The sequence below is a fragment of the Sycon ciliatum genome, chromosome 5 (genome assembly GCF_964019385.1).
Source record: "Sycon ciliatum chromosome 5, ocSycCili1.1, whole genome shotgun sequence".
NCBI classification, from domain to species: Eukaryota; Metazoa; Porifera; class Calcarea; order Leucosolenida; family Sycettidae; genus Sycon; species Sycon ciliatum.
In genome coordinates this window covers 32051886-32063998 of record NC_088647.1, presented here as the reverse complement: position 1 = coordinate 32063998, position 12113 = coordinate 32051886, and the positions used below count along the sequence as shown (strand labels likewise).

General features: G+C 44.4%; 1 long non-coding RNA gene across 1 annotated transcript; it reads right to left on the bottom strand.

The window, feature by feature from the left end:
* Window positions 1-392: 392 nt before the first annotated feature.
* On the bottom strand, window positions 393-6270 carry LOC135818349 (uncharacterized). Its single transcript, XR_010553669.1, has 3 exons — window positions 6149-6270; window positions 1878-2204; window positions 393-888 (listed from the first exon to the last, which is right to left on the bottom strand). It is a non-coding gene; the product is annotated as an uncharacterized LOC135818349 (long non-coding RNA).
* Between the last annotated feature and the right edge of the window lie 5843 nt (window positions 6271-12113).

The window sequence follows — 12113 nt, the reverse complement described above, 5'->3', positions numbered from 1 at the left end:
GCGCATGCTTGCGCAAGGTCGAGGAGATCGAGAGGGAGAGCCCAAGAATGGCGGCCAGATCCACATTGTCCTGATTATTTATTATCCAGAACCCTTTCCTTGTATTTATTCTTATTGCATGTACTTAAAAAAAAGAAATATTGACTATCCTTTTGCTTGATTAAACCGTGTTGGCAGTCACTCACACTCCCAAACCCTGCCACCAGCGATCCACAGTGACGAACTTGTCACCAACCCATCCAAAGCTCGTCATTAGCACATGCTGGGAGATTTCACACAAACAAACACGCACGCACGCGTGCATACACCCACACACTAGTACACACGTACATGTCGCCACAAACGCATGCATGCACGCACCCCCAATGCATACATGCATACATGCACTCCCTTCAGCGTCCCATAATAAGCACCAGCAAAGCAACTTTAAGAGAATGCCAAACATATGTAGGCATACACCAAACCAGTGAATATTGCATACATCAAAGTAGATAAACATTCCAAAATACTCCAGCCTCGAGGAAAACCTCACTGTCTTCAAAAAACAAGCAAGATTAAACCTTGGCACTTGGTTCATGCATTTTGAAACCCCCTCAATAGGCCGCGGAGAAGCCTCCGGGGAGTCCCTAAGTAATAATATAGAAATACAAAAATGGCAATGGTTTGCAGGTATTGAAGTCTGATCGTTGATCCAGATTGTGTTCACTTAGTTGTATTGAGGTATTCTGGAAGATAATTATGTCAGCAGTAACGCAGTCAGAACCGTACAAACACTAGATGGATGCACAATATGAATTTCAGAAACAGAATCTTCAATCTCTGGACAGACCCGCGGCTTCACAAATTCAGCAGAGCATCTTTCGCAGAATATTCAATTCTGGACAGACTCTAACACAACAGAAACAAACAAACAAACAAACAAAATAAATAAACAAACGAACAAGCAACAACAACAAGCAAACAAACAAAATAAATAAACAAACAAACATGCTGTCAGACTGACATTGGAGTGACTGCTGAGTGCCAAGCACACCACAAGCACTTCCAACTGTCCACTCCGCAAACCTGCCTGAAAGCAACACTTCCTGCTCAATCCAAAGGTTTTGCGGGTAATTAACCCGAATCAGCCACTAAAGCTTGATAAGTAGGCCAAAGAAATTTGTGGCCCAGGCTCAGTGACGTGAAAAATTGATATGAAATCTGTCCCATGAATTATTGATCTCTTTTAATTGAAAGCTACCTTTCTCTGTTCACAAACTAAACCGGATTTTGAACTCCAACTTGGAAGGTTCATGGATATTGGTGGTAATTCCAAAGAGGGGATGGAAGGAAAGCCATTTTCCACGTTCTAAATTTAACATAATTTTCTTGGCGCACAATCCGGAGTTCTAACTGCACACCTGACGAGCCGTTATGAACTATACGTGGTAACAATCATCGTGTGATGCTATACACGTGTACGGGAGTCAGAGAACGTTGTGTGATAATGGCCTAGTTCTCTGACTCCCGTACACGTCAACATCTACGGTAAAAAGTCCGAAACGGCTGGCGGTGTCATCCGGCAGCCACAAGTGGAGTGCAGAGTATGTACATGGCGCTCTTCTAACGAGGCGCTTCGTGAGTCGATTGGGTTGTACATTTATGACTCTCTCCCTATGACTCTCTCCCTAGGTCATACACAGTCAAGTTGGGAGTTGCCAAGGGCAACTACATGTGCGTGATTCAAAACTATGTATGGCGGAACATGGCTTCGCAGGCAGTGTAACGTAAAACAATCCATACATCGATTACGCTTTATGCTAACGTAATTACGTCTGAACGTCTAAAATGATTCAATCATGCTGTATACATGTACAAGGTGAAATGATAATACTCACCAAAGCATACAACCGAGCGATGCGGACGGTAGTGAAGCGTATTAAATTCGTCGCGGATATGCATTATATTATCCACGTTGTTATACCTTCCGACAAAACCCTCCGTGTTAGTCCACATTCCGTACGAACCATAGTGAGCATATGCTGCGAATCTGTAAAGGGTCGATGCCACGCAATGGTCACCTTTCATTTCATTATCTTTAAGCAAAAAGCTACCCTGATCTCTGCACATCTTGTTTGCTTCTGTCCAGCTCGCAGTTAAAACAATACCGTTCCGGTCGGTCTGAAGGGTGGCTTTGTAGGAATTACAGATATGTGTTAAAGGTACTGTAGTGATGAAGCAAATGAACACACATGCACACATATGCACACACATGGGTTTACACACTCACACACACACACACTCACACACACTCACACACACACACACACATACACACATGCACGCACGCATACACACACACACGCATATACACACACACATACACACAATCAACACTGCTATCACGCGAGCTCGGGTCTGCGGCAGTGAAGCATACCCGCATCAGGCCACTCAAAACACTCACAAAAGCACTAAAACTACAATTACCAAACTGCCTTACCGATGTATGACCAGCTAAAACACCAACACCAACACCAACAACGCAACCCACAACAACCAACCATGCAATATAACAATTGTCAGACCAAGACGATCAACAGCAAACTGCAACAGAAGTTACACATTGTTAAAAACGGAAAAGGCAACTGGACCTAACTTGGTTGTGCTACTTTGCTGCTTCAAATTGTAGTTAGACTGCTTAGTCAAGTACTGGTATCATCACCATCCAGTAAAAGTCGACATTCTTTGTTACTGTACCCCGGACTGCCTTGTACTCGTTTGTTTTTGCACACACCCCCCTCTTTCTCTCAATACTCTGTCAGTTCTGCGCGTAGTTATTTCACTTTCTGACTGCATTTAGTATCTAGTTTCAGTGGCGGACACTTACTCATATCCATATGAAGAGTTTGGATGTAAAGCGCGACAATCGGCCGAGATGAGAAATTGAGATTTTGAGTTCAGTGTGATCAATAGGTATAATAAAGACAACTTCTGTTTGGCTGTGTGGTTTTCATGCGCCCTCGGTAGGGCTGTATGCTTTAGCCCTTGATGGATAAGTCGTTGGCCTCGGCGGCCGTTCATGCGCCCTCAGCTGGCAGGTTGCCATTTGTGCGCCCGTGGTGGGCAGGATTACAAAGCCTGTCCCCTTGGAAAAATGCAATTCTGCGGCCGCTGCAAATTTCACAGAAGTTCCCATCATCCACGGAAATCACGGAATCCACACTTTTGCCTGCGGAATCTGAATTTTAAGGTAGATCAGTAAAATTCCTACTTAGAAAGCAGCAGAAAAACTACTTTGCGATCTGTTTGAGCACATTGCTCTTGCCAGTGTAGGTGAGTGCAGGTCTCTCCAAGATTCTTCACTCTCATTCACGGTTTGTGACTGCAAAGGATAGTGTGAAAAGTACTCCTTAAAGCAACAAGTTGTCATATCGTCTACAAGGAAGGTGAACAATTTGCAGAAAGTGCCACAGATTTTTGATTTTACTGCAGAAAATGCCGCAGAAACCCCCTCCCCCCCCCCCCGGAATTTGCAGCCGAATTTTGAACTCTTGGCCGGGTTTTTTCTTCAAAGTGACAGCTTAGCCCTTGGGTGAGGGAGGGGGGGGGGCTGGCTGTTGGCCTCAGTGGCGGTTCGTGTCGTCGGTCTGCAGTGAACAGCAGCAGGCTAGCCCTTGGCGGGCAACTATTTTCTGCACCTGCCCCTGGTAGGCAGTGTGAATCGCTGACGTTCCAATGTGATGACATTGCGCAGCTATTGTCATTTGCTTTCTTGGAACCAGTCTACCATCACATACTACTGTCGTGGACATGGAAACCCGGTTGGCGGTCAAGCGGCCCCAGGGCGCTGGCCATGCAGCCGGGGTTAGCACATGTGCACTGTGATCAACATGCGCATTGCATGCAACGTTCTGTACGCACTGACGGCGCCGGCCCCGGGAATTCGTCCGCATTTTCATGTCCACGCCAGTATCATATACAGTCAACTTTGCGTATAACGACACTCGGTGGGGCATCAGAAAAGTGTCCTTATTTGCGAAGTGTCCTTATACGAAGTCTTATTATATGCATACAGGTAGGCGGGACTTTGTTCTGGGCATGGAAATTCTGTCGTTACTCATGAATTGTCGTTATATCCGCAGTCAATATTAGCGAAATTGACTATAGACCTGCATTGAGCATATTCTTTTCAAATCTTTATTCGAAAACAAGTCATGACAACCCTCAACCCTGCTTGTGAGTGTGTGTGCATGAGTACATTGTGGCTACCCTGGGCCTCACTGCGACAGTCAACATTAGCTAGAGAAGGCTACATTGGGCCTCACTGCGACGGTCGACATTAGCTAGAGAAGGCTACCCTGGGCCTCACTGCGACGGTCAACATTAGCTAGAGAAGGCTACCCTGGGCCTCACTGCGACGGTCAACATTAGCTAGAGAAGGCTACCCTGGGCCTCACTGCGACGGTCAACATTAGCTAGAGAAGGCTACCCTGGGCCTCACGCGACGGTCAACATTAGCTAGAGAAGGCTACCCTGGGCCTCGCTGCGACGGTCAACATAAGCTAGAGAAGGCTACCCTGGGCCTCGCTGCGACGGATCTATTTACCCACATCACTGTGAGGTAGTTATAGTTTCATATTTCATAACCAGTTCCTACGCCCCTATTGTCAATAAAACTGCTGCATTGATTCGTCATTGTTCATGCAGGTAGAGTTGTCATTGAGCCAGTTCCTTACTCCATTCAATGATTGCATTGCCCATCCTGTGCAGCTACTATCTCTGGGAAGACATTACACTTATCTCCGTGAAGGTACTGTTAGGTACCTCCTCCCGTACGTTCTACAACCTTTTCCAAGCTGGCCTGCATGAACCCCATACTATGTCGTACTCACCTTTTGTCTCCTTTTGTCATCTTTTGTTCTGTTGGCCTGGGTAGCTACTTGCGCACCCATATTTGCCATAGCTACCCAGGCCCTTTATCTTGCCGCCCTCACTCGATCTGTCTCGCTCTCTTCCACCATGTAGTCGTTTCCGGTTCGTCCTTGTCTTCGTCTCCTATAATAAATGTCTTGCCAACTACCTGTTCCCGTTGTTGGTTGTGTCTTGGAAGGTAAGACCCTTCTTCGTACTCAACAGTACTAACATATCTGTGTGAAGGTACTACACGTAACAACAGTATTAACATATCTGTGTGAAGGTACTACACGTAACAACAGTACTAACATATCTGTGTGAAGGTACTACACGTAACTCCCTGAGGGTCCTCTTGTACAGGCAAAATAAATTGCACAAATCATTCAACAAACTCTCATAATGAATTCAGTGAACTTTAAAATCAATTCAAATACTAGTGAATCCATTGGAACACAAAAGAAGAAAGGAAAAAAAACTAAAGGTAAAAGAGCCAACAATATCATTACCATACTGGCAGAGAAAAGCAGCTATTTACAAAGGCCCTATTCCTGCTCCTGTATCTCCCCGAGGGTACTAACTTCATGAAGATAAATTGTTATGTCTGGCCCTAAGGGCCCACACACAGCATTACTCAGGTTCGTACAGTTATCGTAATAATCAAGGAACAGAAAGACCAGGAACTTGAAGAGAGCCTACATTCTCGGACCTAGTCCAGCACAGCAAGCATGCAAAACCAGCCACGAGCCCAGGCGCGCATGCGCGCCTTATCACATCACGTACACAGCACGATCTTCGTGAAGCTTTCCTCTGACAGAACAAGTGAATGTCCAGTGACCACTGGCAAGTTCAATTTTCATTTCATTGGCCATTCGAAGGCTTTCATGATGACAGCAACGAAATGCTGCCACAAATAGATCATTACTTGCGCTCAAGGGGCTCGTACTTTGCATTTTGTGTGACAATGCAATAGTGCAACATGGGATTAATCACTGTTTGTTTCCTACCCCCCCCCCCCACATTGTTATCCTGTGTTGCAACCTGATACAGTGTAAGTTTTGCTTGGTAAACAAGCACGCTTCAAAGAGCCCCGCACCTGGAGTACAGCTGATTTTCAGCTGATTTTTAGCTGTAACTTGCTGCACAAAGCAACCAACACAGTACAAGTAACGGTTACTAGCCTAGTATGCCACACATCATAATAATTATTAGACATAGTCATCATCAAAGGTTAAAGGGCTAGAATAGTGGCACTCACAGAAACATGCCGCAAGGTGTGGTGCCTTGGTTGCAACGGAGGAGTTTGGTCCTAGATCAATCATTGAATGCTTGGTGCTGTTAAACCAGTATGTAGGTTCGATATCCACAATGCGAGACACATTCAGCAAGAAACTGCTGACACCCGTGTTGTTGTGGACACTGGAATAGAGGTGAGCTCCAAAGCGGCATGTTTTGGAAGCCTCATCCAAAGTAGCTACTGGTTTTGGGTGCACGACAATATGATAAGCAATACCTGAAATGTTGATTGTACCAGCTAGTTGTGCTGTGTGCAGAAGCAAAGAAGCAGCATTATAAAGAGATAATCATGTCTGTAAGTTGGGTTTGGGGAAATCGGTGAATTGGCGCCGTCCCGATTTTCTTGTTCCGGGAATCAATTTGATGTCCTCGTTTTGTATCTCGAGAAACGTTACTCGTTAGGCTTTCCCCAAATTGGCCCGTTGTTTCGCCTATTGGGCTCTTCACTCGGCTGCAAAATCAGCTGATGGTTCACAAATTGGCTGCAAAATTGGAATAATATTGAAAAATCGGCTAAGAGAATTGTTGGCATATTGGTAGGGAGGGCCCAAATATGCTCAAAAATTTCGCATATCATGCTTTTTGTATATTGGCCACTTGCTTCAAAATATGCTTCGAAATCACACAAAAGCAAAAATATGCTCGAAATATGCTTGATCACCAGAACTGATATCAGTGATAATTATGCGAATTCTTTGCACCTTGCAGCAAAATATGCCACATTTGGTACAATAATATTATTATGCTAGATTTGATATCTATATTTTCGCAAGGTCGCACGCATAAAGTAGCAAATCTAGCATATTGTACCAAATGTAGCATATTTTGCTACAAGGAGCGAAGAATTCGCATAATTATAGGGCAGATTGCGGGAATAGACAAGGAAACTTACCACGGCACGCTCGGTCAGGGAACACTTCCAAACTTAGCCCGGAAGGAAAAATGCTCATCCAAACACGGGGTGAAATTTTGACCCGAGAAGAGAAGATCCGCGACTTAAGGTCGCATAAAGTAGCAAATGTAGCATATTGTACCAAATGTAGCATATCTTGCTACAAGGAGCAAAGAATTCGCATAATTATCACTGATATCAGTTCATATTTCGAGCATATTTCGAGCATATCTCGAGCATATTTTTCTGCTTTTGGGTGATTTCGAAGTATATTTTGAAGCAAGTGGCCAATATGTGAAAAGCATAATATGCGAAATTGTTGAGCATATTTGGGGCCCTCCCTAATCTTGAGTCAAAAAGGACCAAAATATGCTTCAAAATTGGTGAGATAATGGAAGATTTGGTAGATTTTCGTCAATTCTCAAAGGCATCCTCCAAAATCAGCGAATTTTTCGGCCGGAGGATTTGGGCATTTCACTAGTCATGATCTTCCTTAGGCCATGGTAAAAATTCTTTTTATTCTCAAGTACGTGCGCACCGATTTTTGGCAGCGCATCGACGATTTTTTTTAAATTCTATGCATGCATATGCTCGCATGAAAATGGTCAATGCGAAAGGCATGAATCAGGGAGTAATAAAATGCCGGCATTTTCCTACTCCCTGGCCTGAATATAACATGTGACCATGTATATATGTGTGACCCTGTCTTTGGAAATAAAAAAATTGTGGGAAATACAATAAAAATCGCTCGCTCGCACCGATTTTCACAGGCTCATGACCTGAGAATCAACTTTATATTTTTCCAAGGCCTAATGGCTAATGTTTGTCTGAGAGGAGGTGAAAGGACACGAGTCACACGACCTCAACGCACTAGCACTACAATTACTGAAGTAGAGAGCTCGAGTGGTCATGCTCGCAGCAACATCATTCCTTCCTAAACGCATATTGCAACAATATTTTGTAGATTTTCGGAACCCTCCAAGAACCCTCCAAAATCGGCGAAAAGCTTAGCAATTTTTTTCCCGGATATGTCTCGTTTTTGGCGAATTTTTCGGCCGGCAGATTTGGGGAAAGCCTATTACTCGTACGCTATTCATCCTCTCCTCTGTGCTAGAGAAATACAAAATACAGGTGTATTGTGGAAGGGTAGGTAAACTTTGTGCCCACTATTTATTATTATTATTACTCAGTTGCATGTACGCGTTGGAGTCAACCATGCAAGCATGATCCACAACTTCGCTTATCCTGAACATGATAAACAGGACTATGACAGGGGAAAGAAATTGAGCTAGAACGATGATATAATGATATGGCCCAATATCTGAGAAAATCGACCTTCGGGGCTGTTTTGGTGAAATTGATTTTTTTATTGCAAATTGATGTCTTGCCTTTGTAGAGTACTGTGACTTCGTTACACGGCCATCAGACCAATATTGACCATGTAGAAATGCATTCTACAGTCAGGAGTCATGTTAATGAATTGTTCTTTTTTTACAATTTTGAAAGACCAGTGTGTTTGGAGCCACCAAAAATTGTTTCCATGTGATATCAATAGCCAACTAATATAGTAAAGTGTTTTGACTGTTCAGGTACTTCATTTCCAGCATTCCGTGACTTTATTGAGGTTGTGTAGTTGCAACAGCAGCAATAGCAGCATTAGAAGGAGAGGTGATTGATCTGTTCTTCTGGTGATGGACATGCTTGACAGGATAGTCTGCAACAGATTTTGACGGAACACCATGATACATGTGACAGCATTCACATACTTATTGTGAAGGAGTCAAACAGAGCAAATGCGTCCAGATTCGCCTTGTTGCACTTTGTGGAGACTGACCATTTCCAAACATCAGTAAACCAGCCTGACAAGCGTTTCACACCACCAACTCAAAAGTAACAGAATGTTACTCGAGATTGCCCAGCCTCATGTGCTCCGTGATGGTCTGATTCGCCATTATTAGCTCGAGTATCGAGCCTGCCATCCCAAACATTTTAGGATCATCGTCGCAAAGAAAACTCGCATCATTTCGTGCTGTTTTAGCAGGTCTGGCGTGACACTCAGGAAACAGTTCTGCCACTCGCGCAAGGGCGCCCAGCGACCTTGCAAGCGGCGTACCCTCAGGAATCCACCTGGTTGTCCTTGCCTGGAGCTGTAGCAGCTATCGCTGAGGCAGACTGTGGTTGGCCTTGATCATACTCATCCAGGCCAAGTCCTCATCATCGTCGGCCCCGACAGGTAAGTACCGCGTGTCACTTGCGATCGATTCGCCTGACATGCGCTCTCAGAACTAGAAGCGCTGTCGCCGCTTGACAGGATATCCACAAAGAACGATGCATCACCGTCAATGGGATCGCGGCTGCTGTGCTCCGTGAGCCCAATAACCAACTGACACAAGAATCGCCTTCAATTTTCTTCCGCCATTGTCGTCTCTGCACTTTGCTTTGACGGAATCGATTTTTTTGCGAACAAATTTGTTTTTAGTGTTTTCTCAAAAAAACCGCGTAGCCCCGAAGGTCGAAAGTCTCAGATATCGGGCCATATAATTATCATATACAATGTAGCTCATGGGTATTGAAGATATGTCATTTATGAATATGTCTACCGTATTATATCTAATATAAGCACAGTCTCCAATAATAGCACGTCTCTAATAAAAGAACACCTTGGGGAAGCATTCAAAAAATAAAGTGCTCAGTCTCCATTATAAGCACACTGTGTAAATTCATTATCTGTACCGGCGAAAAAACCCTGAAATGTGTGTGTCTGAGATGAATTTGGCATGGCAACATGCCTCTGAAATGAGGTTGAAATAATAATGGAACAGTCTCCAATAAAGGAACGTCTCCATTAATGGCATGGGGCGGAGTTACATTGAAAAAATAAAGGACCGTGCTTATATTAGAGATAATACGGTATATGTCATTGAATCGATGATTGCCGCCTGAGTGATAATAATAGTGCTATTTCCTGAGTTTGACTGTTTCAGGATCTGTCGGAATATCACGATGCACAGATCTTCATACATAGATCTCGCCATGCGGGTCGGTCATGGGCAATGGCTCGTAGGCTCTGCAGAGCGTCTAGGTTCCCGAGCAATCCGGCATTGGCTTGGCGCAGATTTCCCACCAATGCCTGCGGCAGGGTCGTCCGTGGTCTACCCCTCCAGCATTCCTGTTGCTGATTGGCGAAGTACGCGAACATAGCCATAACAGCTGGGGATTCATCTGCCATCCGCAGGATGTGGCCAAACAGCCTCCAGTGTGATCTCTTGACCATGACACTCAAGGGTTCAGCTTCGCATCTGGCATAGAGAGCATCATTCGGTATTATTTGTGGCCATTTCACACCGATGAGTGACCTTAGCTGACGGCGATTTAACTGGGAAAAATTGACAACTGTCCCACATGTTAAATTTGTCGAACTCTCCAGTCTTGCAGTATTTCGAAACCCGCTGACAACTCGGCCGGAAGATGACTACATGTATTTGTTGTAACTAGCTTACCTCCACCTGCTCCCAGCCCCGTGATATCTCCACACTCAGACAATTGGACGACGATAACTACATTTAGAAGACTGTTTATTACAAGACGACTGCGGAAACACAACTAGACATGACGAACTCAAGACGAAGACTGCTTTTCACACCACAGCAACACGCGCATGCACCAACACCACGTACACAAAATAACGTACTACAACATAACTCCCTCCCAGGAGAAGAATCGTCCTTGATTCTAATAATAAAACAGAGGAAAAAGAGGAAAAGATCACACCAATCATTCAATCGTACCACACCAGTCACCCCCTGAAATAAAATACTTCTGCCTGCACCGCAGATTATAAAAATCTGTCTGCCCACCCAGAAAAATGCCACGATCGCTGTCATACATGTGGGAACTGATAACCTCAAAAACTCTAAGCTACTTCACTCAATACACCACCTCAAACCACGCAAAAATTCTAAAATGTGAGAGCACGAATCATAAGAATAACAAAAGGAACAAAATCTACTGGCTCTGTGGGGGCCTCTAGTTATCCTCATAGAAGAGCAAATCAAAAAACGAACAGAACACACGAGCTGTGCGGGTGCCTCTTTACCCTCGAGGAGAGCAAATAATAAGAAACAAAATGTTTGGAGAACAGAAAATGCAAAACTCACATACTCATCACGTTCAAAACGACACACGTACCCTCTCACCAACGAAACTCCTCACGCCATCAATCATATCGTCCGCCACATCACGCGAAATTACGCATCTATGAGCGACATCCACAGAACCTGCTGGGAGAGTACACGTGTACTCGAATCTCATCCTGAGCACGCTTGTTCTTCTTTTTTTTCAGCTCCAGTATAGCTGTATTTTTCATTGCAAAGCCGTCCTCGATTGTTGTGTTCGTTGTTCAAACGAAATGGACATTCAATCAAGAAGGCAGAGGACGTAAGAGCCTGATTGGAGTATCTAATGGCATAGAACGGCCACAGAGAGACACTTTGCGATTTTCTGATTATAGAATACCGTACGCACGATGCAGAGTTCAATTTGTGCGATATCAAAATTGTTCATGACCTACCACATCGAGCAGAACGAGATCCAAGCACAAGCTTAACGACGGCTAGGCTGCCGGCCTGACTGGACAAAAGATCTCTGGCTTCACAAGATGCCAGAAGTCGGAAACCATGTCCTTTGCCGCGACATCCATCTCCGAAAAGATCTCCATCGTCGTCTAAAAAGGCTTGAAATACTCAATATTCAACCGAGATTCGCGGTCTCACCCTTTCTCAGATCTAATCATTTTTTGTTGTAGCAGTTGCAGGGCAAATCCCCGCGACTACTTCAACAGGGCTTGGCTCCAAAGCATGCCTGGAACAAGTCATATCGAGGTTGCAAGCCACCCCTCTCAGCAAGAAATTCGAAATTTCAATGGTGGAAGATGTACTATGAAGAGAATTTCAAAAAGTATGGTTCGAGGCGCGATCGTTCAACCTACATCATTCATACTTTGCAGGATGGTTCTGACCTACATGCTAGGCATGGA